This window comes from Sapajus apella, unplaced genomic scaffold (assembly GCF_009761245.1).
Source record: "Sapajus apella isolate SASKATOON/1434 unplaced genomic scaffold, GSC_monkey_1.0 scaffold47, whole genome shotgun sequence".
Taxonomy (NCBI): domain Eukaryota; kingdom Metazoa; phylum Chordata; class Mammalia; order Primates; family Cebidae; genus Sapajus; species Sapajus apella.
Window position 1 is genome coordinate 1,656,682 of NW_022436987.1, and position 24,510 is coordinate 1,681,191.

At 40.7% G+C, this 24,510-nt stretch overlaps 1 long non-coding RNA gene across 1 annotated transcript; it reads right to left on the reverse strand.

The window, feature by feature from the left end:
* Positions 1-7,216: 7,216 nt before the first annotated feature.
* On the reverse strand, positions 7,217-23,600 carry LOC116525039. The gene is made up of 3 exons (XR_004257560.1): positions 23,476-23,600; positions 10,634-10,640; positions 7,217-7,227 (listed from the first exon to the last, which is right to left on the reverse strand). It is a non-coding gene; the product is annotated as an uncharacterized LOC116525039 (long non-coding RNA).
* Positions 23,601-24,510: the final 910 nt, after the last annotated feature.

Below are 24,510 nucleotides of genomic sequence, written 5' to 3' on the forward strand. Positions count from 1 at the left end.
CCCCAGTTAAAATGGCTTTTATCCAAAAGGTAGGCAATAACAAATGCTGGCAACAATGTTGAGAAAAGGGAACCCTTGTACACTGTTGGTGGGAATGTAAATTAGTATAACCACTGCAGATAACACTTTAGAGGTTTCTCAGAAAAGTGAAATCGAGCTATGATTCAACAGTCTCACTTCTAGGTATGTACCCAAAAGAAATGAAATCAGAGATACCTGCACTTCCATGTTTATTGCAGCACTATGAACAATAGCTAAGATTTGGAAACAATCTAAGTGTCCATTAACAGATGAATGGATAAAGAAAATGTAGTATATATACACAATGGAGTACTACTATTCATCCATAAAAAGGAATGAGATCATGTCATTTACAACAACACTGATAGGTGGTCATTATGTTAAGCAAAATAAACCAGGTACAGAAAGACAAACTTTGCATGGTCTCACTTATTTGTGGGAGCTAAAAATTAAAACAACTGAACTCACTGAGATAGAGAACAGAAGGATGTTACCAGAGGCTGGGAAGGGTAGTGGGGCAGTGGAGGGGAAGTGACAATGGTTAATGAATACCCCCCCCAAAAAAATAGTTAGAATGAATAAGACACAGTATTCGCTAGCACAACGGGGTGACTACAGTCAAAAATAATTCAATCATACATTTGAAAATAAATAGTATTTGTTTGTAACACAAAAGATAAATGTTTGAGGTAACAGATACTCCATTTACTCTTAAGTGATTATTACACATTGCATCCTTGTATCAAAATATACATAACTACTATGTACCCACAAAATTAAAAATTGATATTTTTAAGTGATGGAGTCAGAATTTGAATCCAGGTCTGCCTGATCCCAAAGGCCATGCTCTTTCCACTCTATATTCTGGCTCTACCTAGAGTGATCAGTCAGGGCAGGAAAGAAATGGGGGCAGTTTGGAATCACTCAAGACTCTTCCCTGAGACCAATGCAGAAGAAAAAAGGTTTAAGTCTATAGCTCTGCAGACTTTAATCCCTCAGAAAGCCCCAGGTGTACTGTTCCTGACCCTGCAGGGGAATCCCCATCTTATTTATGGATCAATATCCGTAAACAAGACGGGGAGTAGCCATACTGGAAATCTCGCTCACTTAACCTTCTAAGAAAGCAGGTTTCACGCTAAGATTCAGAAACTCTGCGTGATATGGGAACAAACCAAAGAAAGGGAGATGTCACAGTAAACATGCACAGGGTGGCCCTTAAGCCAGAAGCTGGCCCCTTTCACAACACCTCCAATCAGAGCCTTGAATGACCACACACTCTGGTTAGTTATTATTTGTTTGACTAGTAGAGAGCAAGAGACACTTTGTGGAAAAATTTTGTTCCTTCAAGCTCTCTGTAGGGGAGAGCAGGAGGGAGAGAAGGAAAGTAGAAGGAGTGAGGGGAAAGCAGGTACCATTTGGGGTCTAAGCTTTGTTGATGAGACACATTGCCTAGAGGTGGGGCCCTCCTGGAGACCATAAGCCTTACTACAGATGCTAGCCATGGTCCTTTGGCTGCTTCCTGCTCTCTGGGCCTCATTCACTGCCACTCAACTCTAGGAAGCACTTGGTCAGCCAGACTCCTGTTTCATCACTAGCAACATGCACAAAGATTAGAACTCATCTGGATAGGGCTCAATCCTTTGGAAACAAAATGCTAACCTAGCCATTTAGCCACATCTTGAGGGTAGGAAATAGTTAAGCAATTAGGCCCATTGACATAGTACTTTGGCTTAATCAGTTTTGGGCACCAGAACCCTAACTGGGCATTCAAGTAGTGAGAGACAGGACATGGAGGACTCGTGAAGAATATGCATTTGAATGATAAGGCTGGTTTGAGTGATAAGGCTATCCAATTTCTCACGTTTAAACAAGCAGGCTTTGAGTGATGTGGGAGAGGCAGAAACCTGAGGCATTCCCTACCAGGATATATGATCCCAAGTATAGTTCAAGGAACAGGGCTACAACACTGAATGTGGGCAAGTAGGGGCAGGTGGAAAGGCCCCGTAGGGAGAGGGGCAGATCCCTCCAGGTGGAATCCAGCTTGTGGGAAGGGGGAAAAATTTCTTGATGCCTAAAACCAGAATTAAGTCCTTGGCCCTTCCAGATTTAGCACTATCAGTCTCCCTGAAATAATGGGGTAGCACTTTGGAGTATTTGAAGGCCAGCCCCCAAGCTGCTTAAATATGTGGATCTCCAGTTCAATTCAGGCCAGAAAAAGCAAGAGCAAAAGCAATGGGATAGTTGACTCAGGAAACATCTCACTTTAAGCATGGAATTTTTAGCTACTACAACTGGAGAGGTGGTGAACCCTTACATATGTTAGGAAGCAGCCACACCCACCAACTTGGAATGTTAACGCACATCAAATCAGAACTAGACAGCGAATGTGGGGATCTGGCCAGAGGAAACCAATATGCAGCTACAGTGTAGGGAGCTAACACCAGTGTCAAGGTATGAACACTGGTCTGTCTCACTCACAGAAGGTTCTTGTACCCAGTCTACTCCAATGCCACTTGCTAACTGTGAAAGACTAGCTCTGACTGGTAATTTTTCCTTTCTAAGCCCAGTTTCCCTCATCTGTCCCATATCTCATTGCTTGCTATGTAGTTATGAGGATTATGGGAGATGAAGTAGCTGTTTCTCCTGGAAAATGTATAATATTAGGAAGATTGGTAGAGACTCTAGCACTGAGACAATTCTGGCACCTACACCCATGTGTAATTCAAAGTAAAAATGATACCAAAGTGTAACATCCATGCAATGAAGCTCAATAAACTTCTGCCTTTCCCCTGATGAGTACTTCAGACTAATTTTTTGAAATGTCAAACATTGATTTACTTATTTTATTAGTCATAAATGCATATAGTTTAGAAAGTCAACTAGTTCTACAATATTGACACAAATAGTAGCCCCAGACCCCTGCCTTGCTCTCCCCCAATTCTTCTCCCCTAGAAGGAATCACTTTCCAATTTTTTATTCATTTTTAAAAATGTATCTCCATTTCTTTGTATAACGTGTGAATATTACTTCTCAGGTTTTCTATTTAGTATTAGTTTCTATTGACTACTCACCATGGAAGATGAAGGTTTAACTCTCATTCCCACCACCAGGTCACCACGCACTCTCCTATCCTCTCCTTCCTCCAAATTTAATTATATTGTAACTTTTGTTATGTGACAACCAGACACTCCAAAGGGACCACCAATAAGTCTCTCACCTCCTTGTATTTATGCCCCCATGTGATGCCATTTCACTTTAATGAGGGCTGACCTGTGTAATCAGTAAAATGTCCAAATATTTAATAAAGACAAGATTCAACCCTGCACTTAGATGACTTAGCCTCACTCACCTCACCTTAAGCCCTGCTGGTTATATCCTGTTTTTAACATCTTCATATTTTGTTTACCATGGATTTTTTGCCTTAATTCCATTTTTTAAAGTATACATTAAAATATTCTTTATATTGATTACCAGGGTTATTTTTTTGGATGATGATGATTAAATTGTACACCCAAAGCAAGCACCTAACTCACTTTATCTTAGTCATGGCCCTAACAATTCCTAGCAGCTTCTTGAGAAAAGGTGAAAATTTACCTTCTTGAGAAGGTAAATTTTTGACACCTTGCATATCTGAATAGGTCTACTTCTACATTAGCACTGGATTCATAGTTTGGCTGGGTACAGAATTCTAGTTGGAATTTTTTTCCCAATTTTGGATCTTGTGAGATCCAAAATTATTTGACTTCTGATCCTTTGCTTTGCTTAATGACCAGTATACCTTTGTAGTCAATTTTGAAGTTCTGTTGGTTATACAGGTCAGCTCTATTCAAAGTGGGTGGGGTACTTTAACAATAGAAATCTAAAAGCTGATTGGAAGTTCTGAGGAGTGAATGGAGCTTGTCAACTTGGAGTTTCATTATAGGGTGATCTGGTTAGACTGTTTGTTGGGCAACTCCAGATCTATAGACCTTTAGTTCTTTCCTCTCAGACTGGTCAGATCTCCTAGGGAAAAGTTTTTCAATTTCCTGTGTAGAGAATAAATGCCTTGGTTCCAGCATTTGGGGAGCAGTGGGAGAAGTTGACTGAGCAGTGGGGTTGGCTGACGAGGCATTTTAGTGCAGAAGTACACTTAAGCTTGTAGTTGGTTTATGGCATCCCTGCTCTCAACTATGCCTGCAGCGCCCTCTATTTTACCTTCTTCAGACAGGAGATCATGACTTGTCTATTTGTTGAAAGAAGCAGTAGAGAGTTAAGGCAAGGACCTTGAAATCTACCTTCTTCTCAAAAGCTTTTAAATTTTTCTTTCACTTCCATTTCCAGAAATACCTTGGACCACCAATTCCTAGGCCTCTTGAAGTATCTATCATTTCATCATGGTGGTTACTCACTCAAACTGCCCATTCCCCTTATCCTGTAGTGTTAGGATTCTGTTTACATGGGACTACTAAGAAAGTAGTCACCTGTCCATCTATTTTTCAGTTTCAAAATTTTGTCATCTCTTCTTTTTCTCTCAGTCTCTGAGGATTTATACCTCTAAAGAAAGAGCCCCTTTAGGCCAGGCGTGGTGCTCACACCTGTAATCTTAGCACTTTGGGAGGATGAGGCAGGTGGATCACCTGAGGTCAGGAGTTCTAGACCACCCTGGCCAATATGGTGAAACCCTGTCTCTACTAAAAATTCAAAAATTAGCCAGGCTTGGTGGCACACACCTATAATCCCAGCTACTCAGGAGTCTGAGGCAGGACAATTGCTTGAATCTGGGAGATGGAGGTTGTGGTGAGCTGAGATCATGCCACTGCACTCCAGCCTGGGAGACAGAGCAAGACTCCCTCTTAAAAAAAAAATATTTCTATAAACAGAGCATGGGCAAAAAGGATACTCCCACAAATGGTACTGAATCTTGCCTGCTGGGTCCTTGCCTTTTCAGGCTGCCTTCCAGCAAGTGTCTTAAGCATAGGGCCCGAAGGACTGAAGGAAAGACCTACACAAGACAGAGCAAAAGAAGGTATAAAGATGTGATGCATGCCCAAGGAAGGCAGTTGCAGTTCAGTGTAAGATCCCAAGACACGTGACACACAAAACTTTGGGTTCCTGTGGATACTGACCTATAGATCGCCTTTCCTTGGCAAGTCCCAAGGAAGTCAAGGATGTGCCTTCCCAGGCCACACCCCTGGAGCGGCCATCCACATGCTGAAGCCTGCATGTTGCTGAGAGCTTTCACTTCCAGCGCCTGACTGTGAGAATCTCGATGCATGGAAATGGCTGAGGCCAGCATCAGCTAAGAGGTGGAAAGAGGCCGACACACAGTACTGTGTCAGGCTGAAATGGACATTCAGGACAAGGAAAGAGGGAGGGATAAGTGCAAAGAAGGGTGGCTGGGCTAGGAGGAGGAAGGCCTGGGGGAACACCTGTCAGGTGAATGGGACCCAGGAGGGGTAATGAGAGGAAGGGGCCCAGGGTGAGGGGAATGGGCAGTTTGAGTGAGTAATCAAGAGGAAAGGCATGGTGTTGCTGCCGAACCCAGAAGCAGCAGGCTGCCTAGGTAAGGCTTGATTCTAACATGCATTGATGATAATGTAGGGCTCCCAGAATAGTTATGTTATAAAAGACTGGGTCCTGTTAGTAAACGCTCTCTCTCCATTGCTAGCTTTGAAGAAGGAAGCTGTCATAAAGTAAGTGGCCATATTGGAGCAGCCCACATGGCAAGGAACTTAGGGCAGCTTCTAGCAAGAAATTAAAGCTACAGACTCAAGAAACCATATTGTCAGAGACATAGGAACCAGACCAGCTCCATCTTGAATAGGAGCTGGGTAAAATAAGACTGAGACCTACTGGACCGCTCTGTCTATGGAGTCGCCATTCATTTATTCTTCTACTTTCTTAATAAACTTGCTTTCACTTTACTCTACGGACTCGCCCTGAATTGTTTCTTATGCGAGACCCAAGAATCCTCTCTTGGGGTCTGGATCAGGACCCCTCTCCTGTAACACCATGAATTCCAGCAAATACAAAAGAAATACACACATAGAGCCATCATAGTGAAAATGAAGACAATCAAAGGAAAAGAGAAAAGCTTAAAAGCTGCTAGGGGAAAACATAAATTATGTTTAAAGAGAGGTATATAATATGTGAGAGGCACTTAATAAATATGTGTTAAGGGAATAAATAATCACGCTGCATTTGGGAGCTTTTCTGCTTACTCTCCCTGTAACTTGTATCATTTGACCTCTTTGAAACTATCTCCTAATCTGCAAAATGCAATAACAATACCTACTTTATGAAGACAATTGTGAGGATTAAATTTGTATTGAGTTTTATACAAAGCACCTAACAGTTTCTACTATAATTTAGGTACAATTGATCTATGCAGATTCCTTCCCTAACAGATTTTTGATTTGTGCAAACTTACTCTCCAGTCTAGGTCTCTGGGCCAGGTTTCTTCTCAGTTCCAGTCATCTTGAAATACCTACATATCTACCACATATTTCCCTCCAGTATAAAGGGCAAGAAGCTTCAGCAAGAGCAGTCCTATTGCAATAATACCTGCCCAGCCACAGCATGGAAAAAAAGTCAATGAACAAATACCTAGCTTAGGGCACACCTGATAATTCCCTGACTTAAAATGTACTCAGCAGTACTTTCAAAATTTTTATTACGGTAAGAATTAACTGAGGGACTTGTTAGGAATACACTTTTTGATCCTCTTCTCTGAAGAATCTCATTCTTTAGGTTCAGGGAAAAACCTAGGAATCTGACTTTTTGACAAACATCCAAGTATTTGGAATATTAGGAATATGGCTAGGAGGTGAGGATTACAAAGTTGGTCACACTGCTGATCAACTTGAGTGAACAAATATTTCCCACTATAGGAAAGGAGAGGAGAAACTGCAGGCAAGGGGCTGCATCTGCGAAGATGAATGTAACATGCTCCATGCCTAGATAGGTTCACTCACTTTTGGAAGACACAGATGTACAGGAAATAAAATTTCAGTGCAAGCCAACTATGCTCTCCTTGAATGACCAATAATGGGCAAAATAGAGATTTTCACTGTGGGGGTCTGAGAAAGCTTTGTGGAGGAAGCACCTTCTGAGCTAGGCTGTTCTCTACACCTCTAAAATTCTTTTCAGGTGACTATGAAAACAGAGTCAAATTCCAGGAATGAAAAGTAGTCTTCAGCAAAGGAAGAAAGGTAGAAAATGCCAGAGCTGGTTTGAGTAAAAACAAGAAAGTTGAGCCATTTCTTCCATACCTGAAGAGAAAATGTTATGCTAAGCAGATGGGGAGGTAGAAAAGGGCCAGGTGGAAATGAGTGTTTGAAAATCTATTGGCCGGGCGCGGTGGCTCAAGCCTGTAATCCCAGCACTTTGGGAGGCCGAGGCGGGTGGATCACGAGGTCAAGAGATCGAGACCATCCTGGTCAACATGGTGAAACCCCGTCTCTACTAAAAAAAATACAAAAAATTAGCTGGGCATGGTGGCACGTGCCTGTAATCCCAGCTACTCAGGAGGCTGAGGCAGGAGAATTGCCTGAACCCAGGAGGCGGAGGTTGCGGTGAGCCGAGATCGCGCCATTGCACTCCAGCCTGGGTAACAAGAGTGAAACTCCGCCTCAAAAAAAAAAAAAAAAGAAAAAGAAAATCTGTTGCAGAGGTCTGACCAAATTAGGGGAGAGAATGGGTGGGTGAGAAGAGAACCTGGACGCTGAAAAATCTAGTGAGACCAGGAGCTCCTGAGACAGGCAAAGCCCAAGGTCAGTTCCTGCCTCGGGAGCCCCAGTCCTCACACTTTCAAGGGTCACTTTCTGACTCTGTAACTGACCAGCAAATTCTGAGACTTTAGCTTCAAAATGTCAAAACCCTCTGCTAATTGACTCCAGTAATAGGGACCCTGTAAGTCCCCTCCTGAAACGTGGAACATTTCTCTGCCTGCTCTAACCCCCTGCCTACTGGTACGGCATCTTCCATCTGTTCAAAGTCCTGTTTGTTCTGTGAAAGGAAAAAGGAAAATGGGAGGCAGGTTTGCCCAAAGCAGTTCCCAGCTTGACTTTTCCCTTTGGCTTAGTGATTTGGGGTCCCGAGACTTATTTTCCTTTCACAATTACTACATCAGAAATGATTTCTCTCTTTTCATTAGCAATTTCTTCTTTTCTCCTCCTCTTCATTTGACTAACTTATTATACTTCTTTGTCAGGTCTCTGTTTAAATATTTCTTACTCCAAGAAACCTTTCCTACTCCTTTAGTCTAAACTGTCTGTTACGCCCTTTTAATTTCTATCATCGCATGTACAAATATTTAAGATTACATGCTATTTTTGTTTGTGGCTCTCTCCTTTCACACAATAAGCTCTGAGACCTATCTATGTCCTTCACCACCCTTTACTCGGTACCTAGCCCAGAGCTCACTCTCACCGTTAATATTTGTTTTAAAGAGAGATGGAGGCGGGGATTGTGACCTTAACAACTCTTAGCCCACGGCCTTGGCATACCCCTTATTCTGGAACCCCTGAATTCTCAAGAGTCTCTTGCCTGTCCTGTCTTCTTCTCTAGAGTGTGTGTCTGCATTCAAATCCTGGTGTTAATGTTCATTAGCTGTGTTACACAGGATAAATGGTCTATATTGTTTAAATTTCAGTTTTCTGAGAATGGTAGCAGTTACCTCATAGGGCTATTAGGAGGATTATGAGAAAATCCAAGTGAAACATCTAACAGAGTACCTAGAAAATTATCGATAAAGATTACCTGCCATTATTATCGTTGGTAATAACTGGCAATCTCTAAGATTCAAGCTATTGGGTTTTTTTCCACAAGAAAGTTCTCATTATATATATAAATCTGTGTGTGTGTGTGTGTGTGTGTGTATAATATATATAGGTATATGTACCTATGTATATAAAGAGTTCTTATAAATCAATAAGAAAATACAAGTACAATAGGAAAATGAGCAAACATTATAAACATGTAAATTCACAGAAAGAAATATGTTTAAAAATTGTAATATTATTATCAGAGTAAAAAGGAGAGAAGTATAGTCTGACTCTCAATACTCCCATAACTTTCCTCCTACAGTTCCTCCCACTAGTGTTGGAGAAGAAAGAAAAACAGAAAGGCAGCGTCCCCTTCCTCTGCAGGTGATGCTGTGCTCCCTTCTCTGTGGGTGATTACTGTTTCTCTGACTAACACAGACTGGCATGATAGCTTCTGTGAGGCAGGTGTCCAGATGCTGGCACCTCTGGAGCATATATGTGGTTATTCGGAGGTCATGTATTTGTCTAATTCTTCTCATACCCCCTTATGTTACCCCCCACCAGAAATGCATTTGTAGGAATCCACAGTGATGTATGCTTTCTGTGAGATCCCTTGTATGCACTCCCTTGTATGCAGTCTCAGTGAGATCTCTGTTCTATTCCTTGGAGTACTTCAACTGCCCCAGGACACTGCAGTTTCTACCACCACCAGGGTCTCACTACTCTAGAGCTGCAAAACTTTCCTCCAAATGCAGAGGGAACACCCCTCCTCCCCAGAAAGCTATGCCACAGAGATTCAAGATAAATAATGTGGTGTAGTTATTATAAGGGAATTTTGCAATAGACTCCTCCAAGGAGATTTGGTTGCTGAAGAATCTAAAGGTCCTCCCCTGAAAGTAGCCCCAGAGCATGACCCTGGGGAGAGCACTGGGGCTTACATTGCTCAGTTCCAACTTCATTCCCTCTTTTTTTTTTTTAATCTTTCCCCAATTTTTTTCCTTCTTTAAAAAACGATTTAGCAGGTGATCCCCTGGGGAGTTGTTAGACATGAAGACTCTCAAGCTCATCCCAGACCTTCTAAATCAGAACCTGTGCTTTAACAACACCCCCAGATTATTCCCGTACAGATTATGGTCTGAAAAGTACAGATATATAGGACAGAATTTTTGGATTCTCCCACCCCAGTTATTCATATTTAAGTTCATTTCTAGCCCCACAGCTCCATTTTCCCTCCTTTGGCCTATGCTCTTCACTGCCAGCAAGCACTTTTTGGCTAATGAGTTAGCCTACAGGGTCTACCACAGTAGTGCTGCAAGGATTCCACTTAGGCAGCTTTACATCTGTTCATTTTGAAGCAATGTTGACATCATCTCCACCAGTAACTCCATGATACCCTCTTCTTCAGATGTGTTTTAAGATATTTCAATACTTTATAAAGAAGGAATTGATTATAATGCGCCTACTTGTTAGCAAATGCACACAAACATTCACTGTGCTTAGAAATAAAGAGTACCGCTTACGCTGAAATTGTACGTGCACATGGTCCTTAAAGATAATTTTCTCTTCAGCTCATACCTTGTATCAGAGATTGCTAAGGATAGTACCACTCTCAGCAGAGAGGTGGAAAAGGGCTCTAGCTGGTGTCTACCTGTCACTCTGTAAGTACAAAGCCTCTAGAATTCATTCAGGGTTCTTTAGCATGCTTCCTAGGATGAAAGTCTCAGAAAATACAAACACCTGCCTTGTAAGGTTTTAGAATTCATTCCATCTTCTGTCTAATTTGCTTTCTCTACTGTTTTAACCTGCTGAATGAGCCAACGATAGGGTTTTTTTTTTTTTCTCCTCTAACAAGCCCTTATCTCCAGAACTTTCTGTCTGATATATCCCATGATATATTAAAAATCTGAAGCAACGCCTATAATCCCAGCACTTTGAGAGGCCAAGGTAGGCGGACCACTTGAGGTCAGGAATTCAAAACCAGCCTGGCCAATATGGTGAAACCCATCTCTACTAAAAATACAAAAATTAGCCAGGTGTAGTGGCACACACTTGTAATCCCAGCTACTCAGGATGTTGAGGTGAGAGAATTGCTTGAACCCGGGAGGCGGTTGTTGCAGTGAGCCGAGATTATGCCATTGCACTCCAGCCTGGGAGACAGAGCAAGACTCTTATCTCAAAAAGAAAAAAAAAATTGAAGCCAATGCTAGAAAACTCTAGTCAGAAAGTTATTTTCCAGCTTGTTTTGTCCTTCATAAATTTCTCAGAGACTGCAGGGTATTTTTCTGATTCAAATATCCTCAGGATAAAAATTTCTCAAGTCCTGTTGAATTACACAAGAGATATAGTAGTTTTCTCACTAGAGGTTAGGAAAGAGAGACTGTCTTCTTTGGAGCAAACTTGTATAGCCATTATGTTAAAAGGGTAGTGCTAGGGTTTTAATGTGGCTCCCAAAAGCACATGATAGAAACTTAATCACCATTGTAATAGATTAAGGGGTGGGATCTTCAAGAGGTGATTAGGCCATAAAAGTTCTTCTCTTCTAAGTGTGTTAATGCTGTTGCTGCAGGAGTGGGTTCCTTAGTTGGCCCTCATTTGCTCTCTCTATCACATTGTCTTTGCCCTTCCAACATGGGTTAACACAGCAAGAAGGCCCTCACCAGAAGCTGGCCCCTTGATGTTGGACTTTCCAGCCTCCCAAACTCCGAACTGATAAATTTCTCTTCATTATAATTTACCCATTTTGTGGTATTCTGTTACAGCAGTACCAAAAAAACGACTAAGACAGGTGGCATTTGATAGGATGCAAAAGGCAACTTTATTTTTTAACCTGCTTCCTCTGCTCAGGGGCTAGTTTCTTCCTTGCCCCTTAATAAAACCTCACGTGGGTGGTTTCCTGTGGCTTCTCCAGAAATAGTTCTCTAGTCATTTTTAGCCATAAGACAGTCTCATTTCAGTTGCCGAAAAAGTCCAGTCTCATATATAATGGTTAAAACTCTGAACTTTAAGGCAATTTTTTCTTCTTTCTCTCTTTCCCCAGCCCCGGCTGATTCAGGCTGGAAGCTGAATTTACTCAGAGGTTCACTTAGGAACCCTGAAATGAGGAGAGGGAGGCAGAGCAGAGCGTAAGCACTGGCACAGCTAGCTTCTTCGTTTTCCAACCTAATGCTTCTACGTCTCCCCCACTCTCTCTAGGGTATGGATCCCACAGGGTTTGGGATAGAGGTGGGAGAAGGAAAGAGCGAGAAAGGAGAAAAGGCCTTCGTTTAGGGGAACAGTAGTACTTGGTGGTAGTGTTCCATGATCTTTGTGGATGCTTAGTATGAACTCCTCACATAGGCACTTACGTGGGGCCCTCCCTTGCAGAGGGCTCCACTGAACACATTGGGCTGTAACAGCTCCCCCTGCTGGCCACATACTCCATAGGCTTCTGCATTTGATTGTAACGCCCTGCAGCCTAACACCCTTTAGGAGGAAACCTACTTACTAAAGTGGGATCTCCTGGAAAATGATCTCCATGTTTATTCTTTCCCTTTCCCTATCTCATAAAGATCAGGAATGACATTTCATTAATTTCCTACAGTTAGACTCCAAACTTGCCCAGGAACACAAGGGGGCAACCTTTGCACCATAATTCACCTTTTTTCTTGTTATTCCTTATTTTTCACTGGTACAAATAACCACTGTAACTGGCAATATTTTCTTCCTGTTTAAATTATTTCTTTCTTTCTTTCTGTCCTTTCTTTTTTCTTTCCTTTTATCCCTTTCTTTCTTTTGACTGCTTTAATTTCTCTATTCTGAGACTGAATCACAGTCTCACATTCTTGTTGGTAACCTAAAGTTTCTTCTAAAGATTTGACAAGAAGATTTCCTTAAAGTGGGCAAATATTTCTTAAACAGAACCTAAAACCAGTAATCAGTCATATGTTGGCTCATACCTAGAAATCAGAGTAGAGGTCAAGAGTGGCTCAGATTCAAAATTCTTATGTCTTGAAAACTGATGTGGTGGTTTACAGGTCCTTCTGTTTGTGCTTCATATTCTTGCTGAATGATTTTTGAAAGTTTTCTAAAGATAATCTCTGGGATAAACTTTACCAAATAATTTCTAACCAGGAACACAAGGAACAACTGATGTGAGCCCCTTTTGTCCTTTTTGGAAAAGATTTGAGACAAGCAGGGGCAGGTGGTGGTAGGCTCAACTCCAAACAGTTGTGAGAGTTGTCATTAAGGTAGCAAAAGCCGTGCCCCCTAACCTCGCCCTAGCACACCCTCCCCAGTCCTCTCTGCCCAGGTGGCAGGGAGTGTGCCCTCTGCTGACCAGCACACCAGCGGCTCCAAGTCCCCAGTCTTTGGCATCAGTAGCCACCAGTCTGCAGCTCTGTGAACAGCAACTGCAGAGGAGCTTCCTACCTACGTAGAAGCCGTAGCCTGTGCACCATCAGTCCCTTTTAGGGAACTAAGGTTGATTTGATAGAACCAGTGCTGGCAAAGCTGTCCGAGGAAAACTGACCTTGTACCTAGACTTATCCAGGATCCAGCCTTGGAGGTGGTAAGGGAGGTCATTTTTGTGGCAGGCCAAGACCCTTGAGATGTTTTGAGAAAATCAAGTACAGGCCAGGTACAATGGCTCATGCCTGTAGTCCCAGCTACTCAGGAGGCTGAGGCAGGAGAATCGCTTGAACTCGGGAGGCGGAGGTTGCAGTGAGCCAAGATCACACCACTGCACTCCAGCCTGCGTGACAGAGAGAGACCCTGTCTCAAAAAAATAAATAAATAATTCAAGAAGAAAGGAATTAGACCAAAATGTATAGATACTACAGATGAAATCTTATGGAGAAATTTTCTTGGACTTACCTTCTTAGCTTCAGGACAGCAAATGAATAGAAGCTTGTAAAAGACCAAGCTGAGGTTTCTTAGAGAAACTCCAGCTGAACAAACTTAAAGAAGGCCCATGTGGTTAACATTCTTGCTGCACCTGTTTAAAGAACCAGGCCAAATCTAATAAGCCCATACTCATCTTGTCATCAAGAATTTTTGAGGCTTTTTTGTAATAGTGAGGAGACTATAAGAAAAAAACATGTGCTTAAATTGAAAATTATGTGTTGTCATTCTAGAGCACACCTGGGCTGTCTGATTCCAATTCTGTGGGAGCTGTTTTGCAGATCTATAACGTGTAGCTAACTGGCAGCAATACTAAATCATTCTTATCCATAGACATGCAAATGAATTCTGTCCAGTGGAAAAACAACCAAAAAAAAAAAAAAAAAAACCATCTGGCTCTATTTGCACAGTCATTTTAATATCCCTGATCTATAAATATGTCTGTCCTTGGGATTCTCCTTTCACCTGGTTGTAATACTTCACTGGTTTCCTCATGAATGAGTTAAATAAAGCCTTTAACTCATGTTTATTCTTATATCTATATGAGAGTCCTGATCTTATCTGTTTATGAAAATCATCTTTTCATGCCTATGTAAAACTAAATTATCATTTAATGGCTTCTCCTTGTCTTTGCCTTAGCCACAGAGGGCCTAGAGACTTTAAGACAAAGTGTCAGAGAATTCTGAAGCACTCCAGTTTGGCGACCTTCACAGCAACCTAGCACAGAAACTTTCTACAAGGTTTATGACAGCCCTGTTCAGAAGTCGTTTGGTGTTTTTTTCTGTTCTATTGACTGAGGTGTCCTGACACTTTTTTGGCAGACATTGTAATGTGCTGAGAAGTGGTATCAGGTATCCCATCATCAAAATAGAAATTTCAAAAGGCTGCCCTGAATAGCCCCTGAGGTTGTGCACCCCACTTTAGAAATGGCTAATATATCCTATTGTCAATGTGTAGATGATGGCATGATACTACCTTGCTAGAAGAATGCTGAGGATACTTGCCCATTTCAGAAAGAAACCCACATCTTTCACCACAGTATATGTCCTCCTGGGTCTTTATGGCTTGCTCGAATGTATGTAGGACCATTGGCATTATCAAAACAAGTATTCCTAACAGCAGAAAGTGAGACCTTTGCTTAGGACAGTAATAAACAAACCCAAAAGTTAATGCTACCTTCGGAACATGTCAAGTTTTTCAGTCATAAAGTCCCACGTCAGTAGCTGGAAAATCCATCACCAAGGTTAAGGGCATCCCCCAGAAAGCTGGAATAATTTTGACAATTTAAAAAACTTTGTTTAATTATTGCTCAGGGAAGAAACATCCACAAACATCTTTGTTTAGCAGAGGACTTCCATGACAGGTGAGTCAAAGTAAGTAAAAAGAACAAAACAAAACAAATTAAAAAGTTTTCCCACAAGTGTGTCGTTGTTAACAGTTTGATATACAACCTATCATGACTCAGTCCTTTGTTCCTGGATCACCTAATTTAGGACAAAGCTATTTTGAGCTGGGGAAAAAACATTTCTGGAAAATTGAGAAAATATAGTGTTGGTAGAGGAAGGCTCCTTTGCAGTACCTATTGTTTTCATGAGACAGATTTTTCCCCTAAACCCTCTGACCCTAGGTCTTAGGCCTCCCAAGTGAGTCTCCTGACTTGAGAGGGGAGGTGGGTGTGTGTGGCCCAGCCCTGTCCTCCTGACCTCTTTCTCTCGCTCTGGGAATCTTCCTATCTACAGCGCAATAGTGCTGATGGCTGCTTGACTCTGGTTTTTCAGGTCAGACTATAACTTGGCAAATCTGTCTGATCAGAGGAGTTCAGGATTGGGAAGTCTGCTGTTGCCCCGTACTTCTATCCCAACTTTATTAGGAAAAAGAGATGCCATTTATTGGGCCGTGTAACACCCCAATATTTATTATCAGTGTTTCTTTAGAAAATTGCCTGGGGGCTTTAGCTTCTGGAAGTCATGGTACAGGGAGTTACAGCGTCATCTGCAGAATTTCGAGTTAGAAAACAGCTATGGAAAATTACCTGAAAATCCAATTCCCAGGGACACTGTGGACATGGTGATTGTAGATGCGTAATGAATAGGGCCCATGATAAGAATGTAATTGAACAATGCTTTTTTACATTCAACACATCCAGAGTCTCAGAATCCTTTACATCATTCAGAATGTATCCTGTCAGAACAAGAAAAACCACAACATAAATGTGAATTCTAAATACGTAGCTCCTTTTAAAATCTACCATGACTAATTACAACTGTTGGCTCAACAGAAGTACCCCCATCCCATCACCCTTCTTTCTGGAAGGAGAATATACCACTAAGAGCCCCTACAAGATATCCTCTTGATAGGTCTAAAAAGTCCCTCTGCTGACAAGCACCACCTGAGAATCAGTCTTACACACCGCTTGGCATGCTGTACACATCTGAAACATTCAAGGAAGCATGGAGGAAGGGGAATGGGCCTTCAGGGTGCTGCTGTCAAGCACTGCAGCAGAGTAACCTACTGGAATTACTTGTAAAACCATCCCCACAAAAGCAAAAATCCATGTGCTGCTTCTTGTTGTTCCAGAGGCAATGAACTGTACACACGGAAAAGACCCAAACTCGGGATGCTGCTTCCTGATCATTTTTGTTCTTTTTTGTAATTGTGCCACCCAAATGAACAACGAGCAATATACTAGAAACCTGAGGCTGTCCACATGGCGAGATCTGATCTGAGTTCCATTGTAATGTGGCTCAAAGGTGATTTGTTTTGCAGGGTTGTAGTCTTTTACAGCCATCAGGGGTTGGAGGAGAACAACCACTGAACTCAAAGGCAGCCCTGGTTCCTTTGATCACTGCAAAGCCATCTAGGAAGTAGCTCCTGACTGACCCCTCCCTCCTTGGCAGGCACAGCCTCTGCGATAATCCCATAATCGCAGGCAAAATCGTGCAGTCTTTGGATGGAGAGGAGGCTCCATGAGAGGGGTGATAGAGGCAGTTGTCTTGCTGGTAAAAATTAAGGCTTATATAGTGCATAAGGATGAATGGCAGCATAACATACTGAAAAAGATCAGTGTCTTGTGCTTTATTTTCCTTATCTGCTCAGGGCTGTTGTTTTGAGAACTGGCCCAGGACCCACATAATGCTGGCTCAGAGCCATATTAAAAGATGTGAGGAGTATTCCCTTATTTTCCAGAAAAGTCTTAGGTTCTGTAAGTTTCAGGGAAGATTAAAGAGTCCATGAGGCAGCTGCTTAAGATTTTGCCCACATGCCCAACAACTTCCCATTGTAGATCACATTAGCCACCTCCTATTCCCAGTCCCCGACCTCGGATAATTAGTCTGCAGGACATGTTGGTACCCATTACCTGACCAGAAAAATGTTTGCTTTGTCCTTTGTTTACCTCTATTCTTTCTTTTTTTATTTTTTGGTGACAAAGCCTCGCTCTGTCACCCGGGCTAGAGTGCAGTGACACAGTCTTGGCCGACTGCAATCTCTGCCTCCCAGGTTCAAGTGACTTTCCTGCCTCAGCCTCCTGAGTAGCTGGGATTACAGGTGCCTGCTACCTCGATCAGCTAACTTTTGTATTTTTAGTAGAGAAGGGGTTTCACCATGTTGGCAAGGCTAGTCTCAAACTCCTGACCTCAGGTGAACAGCCCACCTCGGCCTCTCAAAGTGCTGTGTTTACAGGCATGAGCCACTGCGCCTGGCCTACCTTTATTCTTTCTAATAGTCCTTGTTAACTTTGATAACACATCTTCAATAAGCTTTGAATTACTGTAATGTTTGAAATGTACACTGGGAAAGTTCCCATATACAACTCAACTGCCATCCACCCAATGAGAATAGTGATTTGTTTGGCTTTTCTCTCACCCATTAGAGTTGAATAAAATATTCAAGACTCACTTCTGGTTTGTTTCAGGAGTCTCTGAATATCCCCTCTTGACCAACTTCTGGGGTATTAAATTAAACTGAAACAAAATTTATGGAAATATTCAACAGCCCTAATGATCCGCAAGCCTTTGCCAGGGCTTAACCTGTTCCAGAGTTATATCTACCTCCTCAAATCATTCTTAAGGGTCCCCAGGTACCACCCAGCTCCTCCTAAGCATTTGAGTAATTTTCCCTGTCGCAGAAGCCTTCTCTCCTCCCCCAACTTTGTCCTGGCTAAGCTGAACAAATTGCCAAATCAGGCACTATGGACAGCGACTTGGCTGTACAGGTGCCCTTTCTATAACGATGATGTTCTGTCCGTGAGAGGCATGACTCTTAAGCAGACATAAGTCTCTGACTTTAGATCCTCCTTGTTACTTTCAGACAAACTGCTGACAAGCCTGGTCAGCATGCACTGGCCCGAATGCCCTTTCCACATCATTAAACCCCTTTTTAACTTCCCACTGCGGTGATGATGTGTGTCTGCCCTGGGGCCACACTATGTTTCTTCCCCCTTTCTGTTTAATCACACCTAAATCAAAATCAGAAAATCACAGTTAAAATTAATTTTTAAGATATCTCTGAAAAATACACACACATATACATACTCCTACTCTTTTGTATCTTATCCTAAAAATTACTTTTTGCAAATAATCTTATATGCTTTCACTCCCTTTTACTTTACTTCGCTGATGGCCCTGCTGTTATATGTTCACTAGCGCCTTTTTGTAGGAACATCCCAGAACCGTGTTCTATTATACCACAGACACGGAAAGGGGTTCTGATAATGAGTACTAGTATTTTGGAAAATAAAGCAAAAAACAAAATTTCACCACATCCCTGTGAAAATACTTCTACACATTCCTGGAGTTTGTCTGATATAATATCATTAGCAAGGTAAAAGGTCATCCTAAAGTAACTTTGCATGATTTTCCGTTATACACCATATGCAGAAGCATGAATTGAGAAGTCTTCACAACAGAAATAGCTTGTTCTGTATTACAGGACTCCAGATTGAGTGAGGGATTCATCCTAACTAACAATAAATATTGTTATATTAATGCTTCAACACAGTCTCTTATAATGAGTACTGTAGAGAAAGAGGCATAGAATAAGTTTTTTACTAACTAAGAAAAAATAATAAATCCAACTCTCTCTTTATCAAACAATTTATCTGGAATTACAACCTGTGTCATTGAAGTGTTTTTATGAATTCTAGGCAATATCTTCTCTCTAACTTAAAAAATAAGTAAAAATAAAAAAAAAACTTAAACCCCCCCCAACCATCTCACCCCCATCATCACATGCTAGGAGGAGAATAGTTTTCATCAATTATTAACTATAGATACCCAAGTAAGAAATAGTCTGTTTAACGGTCATATCAGGGATCAATCACATGTGAGGTTTACCAGCCTTTACAATGTTGGCCTTTTGGCTAGGCTAATTATTTGTTGTGAGGTACTATCACATGCATTGTAAGATGTTTAACAGCATCTCTGATGTCTGCCTACTAGGTTCCAGTTGTGACACTAAAAAATGCCTCCAGACATTGGTAAATATTCCCCCTGGGGTCGGTGGTAGAGGGGATGCCTGCAGTTGAGAGCAACTGGTCTACAGAAAAGACTGTAATTGACCTAGCTTAGATGAAGTGCATAGTGCTGGGTAAGTTAGCTGTGAATCAAGCAGCAAGGATCAGTAAAGTGCAGCATAATCTATCTGAATCTATATGGCTGCTCCTTTAAGAGATGCTGAAAAGTCAATCTACTAAGTGAGTGTCTACCACACTGCGGAGATTCCCTCTAAGGTTTGGCTTTTGTAACTTTGCTCTTTGTTGAAGTTGTGCTATGGTTTGAATGTTTCTGTCCTCCTAAAACTCATATGTTGAAATATTAACAGAAGAGGTGATGGTATTATGAGGTGGCACCTTTGGGAAGTGATTAGAAATTAGATCATGAGAATTAAAGGAACTAATGCCCTTGTAAGAAAGGCCTAAGAGAGACTCCACAGCCCTTCTACCATGTGAAGACATAGAGAAAAGGCACCATCTGTGAACCAGAGAGCAGACCCTTACAAGATGCTGAATCTACCAGCATCTTGATTTTGGACTTCCCAGTCTCCAGAACTATGAGAAATAAATATCTGTGGTTTATAAGCTATCCAGTTTATTTTATTTTCTTACAGTAGCCAGAACAGACTAAACCATGCTATTAAGCTCTTTATTGTATTTATTTTTAAATTTTGCCTGTAATTATTTCCTATTTGTTTTAAAGTTTTTCCTTTGTTTTAGATATTTCTATTATCCTTACAGTTTTAATATTCTGTCATCTTCAAGTAAGCTTTAAGTTGATTTTTGTTCAATCTGTTAGAATGTTTTTTTTTTCTATTGAGTTCTCATTAGTATAACCTGAAATCTACTAGGCAAAATGTGTGGGTCTTATTGTGTCTGTATTTCAGGAAGAAATTAAGCGTGGACAGTCATAAACATATATTTGAGGGTCACTTATTTATAAACCTTGGAAGTCTCGGGCCAAGTTAGAAGCTAGTGAAAAGGGCTTAGAAGAACAACCCCTCACTACCATAAAGTTCAATGTTTTTAACATTCTGGCTGGGTAATCAATGCTTAAACATCAAAATGATTTTGCTTGAAGTATTTTCTTAGATCCCCCAACCCACTGACCTAGAGAAAAGATCAAGATTTCAGCCCTTCCCTCAAGAGAAATGTTGCAAGCTGATTTTGAGAAACTCAGAAGAGAAATCCTAAAACATGAGAACTTTGTTTTGAAATAATAATGGTTGAAAGAGCTGACAGCTTCCAGAGACATTGTGAGATCGGCCAGATTTCCCTTTCAAAATCATTCCTCCCCAAACCTAGTTAAAGCAAGGGCAAAGGGGCCCCATTCTGTAGCAGGATATCAAAGCACAGGCAATGGCAGAGTTTTGAGGAACACAGACTCCTAGTGACAAAGCAAATTGCTTTCAGCAAACTAAGCAGAGCATTCTGGGTGATGGTGACAGTATAACAGCAGTCAGAGTTGGGTGCAGTCAGGAATTTGTGTCTATCAAAGTACAAGAGGGCATCTACTTGTGCCCAGTAGAAAACACTTCATTGGCATCAATCCCCAACAAAGATGGAGGTACTAACACCTGCCAGCAAACGCAATTATGAAAGAAGGATGATAAGCTCAGCCTATTTTGGATGGATTGGGAATTAATGTAATTCCATCACTAATTGGTGATTTGGGAAGAAACAGAGGCTACAGAGGTAGATTTTATGGCTCAGAGAGGACACATCAATTCCATTTTTTTTACCTAAGACATGCTTTCGGAAGGAGCTTCTTGTTACTCGGGGGAGAAGAGAGAAGATGCTAAGTTACATACCAAGGGTCCACTATGATATGGAGCAAGCATTTTATAACTTCCAAATATACAAGTAGCATTGTGAAGTTCTGAAAGATAAACTCAATACATTCTTACCCCTCAGGGAGCTTATAACACAGTGAGGAATGGAACAATTGAACAAACAGAATATATAACAGCAAATGTCATACAAGAATGCTACTTTGACTAAGAGGAAGAAACATTCATACATTTTTAAAAATCAAGAATAGCATTCTGACCAACTGAACATATAAAATAGATTCAAGTACAAACATTTAAGAGAGAATTTCAGGAGCCCACATGAGAGTTAATGAGATTCTATGCTAGGATAGTGGCAATGAAACAGAAATGACAGAATGGATTTGTGAAATGTATAGCTAGCATCTTCAAGATTTGTTGACTAATTGCATGTGGGAGAGGATTGAGATGGGGAGACAAGTGAGCACTGGGAATCGGGACAATGGAGATAGGGTTAGCTGAAGTAAGGAAGAAAAAGGGAAATTGGATGGAAGATGGCAAGCTTGCTTTTTGAGATGCGGCCGTGAATACACGTCACTGAGTATACAAGAGGCTGGTGATTATATAGGCTGGTACACTGCATGCATAAGAACTCGGTGACTGTATAGAGTGTTGTCATCTCGCCTTATTTTCCGCTGGTGAGGACTCCTGTCTTCTGATTCTGTCTGTTCAGTCACAGCCCTGGTTTAAAGATACTCTGCAAAACTTAAGTATTTATGCCTTGAAAGCCAGTGCTTAGGATTCATCCTATCACCACCGCCTCTACCCTGTCAAATCTTTATTTAGCCTTAGCTCCCTATGAGTAACTCAAATGCCTACGGTTTTATTTTCCTGCATGTGCTGACGCTGACATGATTGGGATGAGCCCGCTCAGCTGGAATGGAAGAGTACGCCATTATAAAAGCTCTGTCAGGGGAGGAATGACAGACTGTGGCAACTCAGGGGCTGTCTCTCTCTCTCTCTCTCTCTCTCTCTCTCTCTCTCTCTCTCTCGTCTCTGTCTTTCTTGCTTCTCAGCACAGTCTGACAGAACTTGATATGTATGCTGGAAGGATAAAATTTAGTCTCAAGACACGATTCTCTATAAATCAAATGAAGCATTTTTACTAAATTGAGTCTCTTCAGCTCTTCTCTGAATTCTCCACGTCAGCATACAATTGCCTCAATCTTCCTTTCTCTACCACTTTATGCTCATAAATTTCATTTTCGTGTCTAACAGCTTTTATTTGCTTGGGTCTATTTTTCAGTGTTATTGAAGATTTTTTGATATTTACTCTTTCCTGTTTATAAAAGGAACATGTACTCATTGCAAACATGACTTGATTTGGAAATTAAGAAAAAAATATAAAGAAGGAAATATGTGACCCAAACTCTCATCATTGTTAACATTTTAATCCAGTCTTTTTCCTCTTATGCACATTTTAATTTTAAAACATAGTTGGAATCATACTATGTAAATAATTTTCTTTTCTGGTATTTGTAACCATTATATTTTTAGAATTTTGTCACATTATTAAAATTATTTTAAATCATTTTTTATATCTTCATGAAATTTTATTATTGTGGTTGTTGTATTTTTCTTTATGGTATTAGCTCCTATACTGATTGCCTAACTCTGGGCTATGCATGTGTCTATATACAGCTAAAAGAGAAAAGGGAAAGAATAAAAACCAAAATGATATAAAGAAAAAAAATGACATATATATATACATACATCATATATATGATGTATATATGACTACAGGCATGACTACAGTAGCTGACTACAGGCATGTGCTACCTTGCCAGGCTAGTGTGTGTATGTGTGTGTGTGTGTGTGTTTAGTAAAGACAGGGTTTCACAATGTTGGCCAGGCCTGTCTTGAACTACCGACCTCAGATGATCCGCCCACCTCAGCCTCCCAAAGTGCTGAGATCACAGGCATGAGCCACCGCACCCAGTCATGTTCTGTAAATTTTAAAAACAAATTCTATCAAATTAAACAAGTAATAGTTTCTCTTTTAAGTAAAATGTTCCTACACATTTTACATAAAGTTGGCATGTAAAATGTCAACTTTAAAATGGAGAAGATCTGAAATAATGAAGAATCTTAATTTAGCAAAAGAAATTGGATGGAAGTCAAGGTTTTGGACATGAAAGAGGGTAACAATGGAGATGTGTACATTCTCCAAATTCAGCAACTGTCTCTAAAGGAATGGCAAATAAAAGACTGGAAACAAGCTAAAACATTGAAATTGTAAGCTCTTTTTCTTTTGCTGGTTGTAAGTTGATAATTTTAACTCTGATATTTTGTTTGAAATGTAGATGTTTATTCTTTCCATCCATGGTGGAAAGAAATGTCTTCCAAGGGTGGGGAGTATGGGGAGAGGAGATGTATTCTGACCTCAAAATTATGTGACAGTGTTTCCAAAATATATTTGTTTGAACAGATACTTTCTAAGCATATGTTATAAAATACTTAATTGGAGGCATTAAATTTTCATTCATAAACATAAGAAACTTCTTTCTGAAACTTATTTTTGTTTATTTCCATAGGTTATTAGGGAACAGGTGACATTTGGTTACATGAGAAAGCTCTTTAGCTGGTGATTTGTGAGATTTTGGTGCACACATCACCCAAGTAGTATACACTGCACCCTATTTGGTCTTGTAACACTTGCCCCCTTCCCACCCTTTTCCTCTGAGTCCCCAAAGTCCATTGTGTCATTCTTAGGTAGTGCATCCTCATAGTTTAACTCCCACTATTGGCTGAGAACTTAACAATGTTTGACTTTCCACTCCTGAGTTACTTCACTTAAAATGATAGTCTCCAAGCTCATCCAGATTGCTGCAAATGCCATTAACTCATTCCTTTTTATGGCTGAGTAGTATTACAACATATGTGTGTGTGTGTATATATATATAATATATATATATATATATATCTCCCAGTTTCTTTATCCACCTATTATATATATAATATATATTATATATATATATTTCTCCCAGTTTCTTTATGCACCGATTGATTGATGAGCATTTGAGTTGGTTCCAAGTTTTTGCAATTGTGAATTGTGCTTCTGTAAACATGTGTGTGCAAGCATCTTTTTTGTATAATGACTTCTTTTCCTCTGGATAGATACCCAATACTGGGATTGCTGGATCAAATGGTAGTTCTACTTTTAGATCTTTAAGGAATCTCCACACTGTTTTCCACAGTGGTTGTACTAGTTTACATTCCCAGCAACAGTATGGAAGTGTTCCCTGTTCACCACATCCATGCCAACATCTACTGTGTTTTGATTTTTTGATTGTGGCCATTCTTGCAGGAGTAAAGTGGGATCACATTGTGAAACTTATTTTGACCAGAATGAATGTATAAATTATATATGCCAAGTTGGAAAACTGTAAATCTTATCAGCTTCTGGTTAAATGTGTGATTTGTCTGTGAAGACATTAAAAAAAAATATGAACTTTGTCTACTCCAGAATGATCTATGGTTTTCAAGCATAGTGAAGTAAGACAGACTCTATATGAGGCGAGTAAACTGCCACCATAAGTTAAAATAT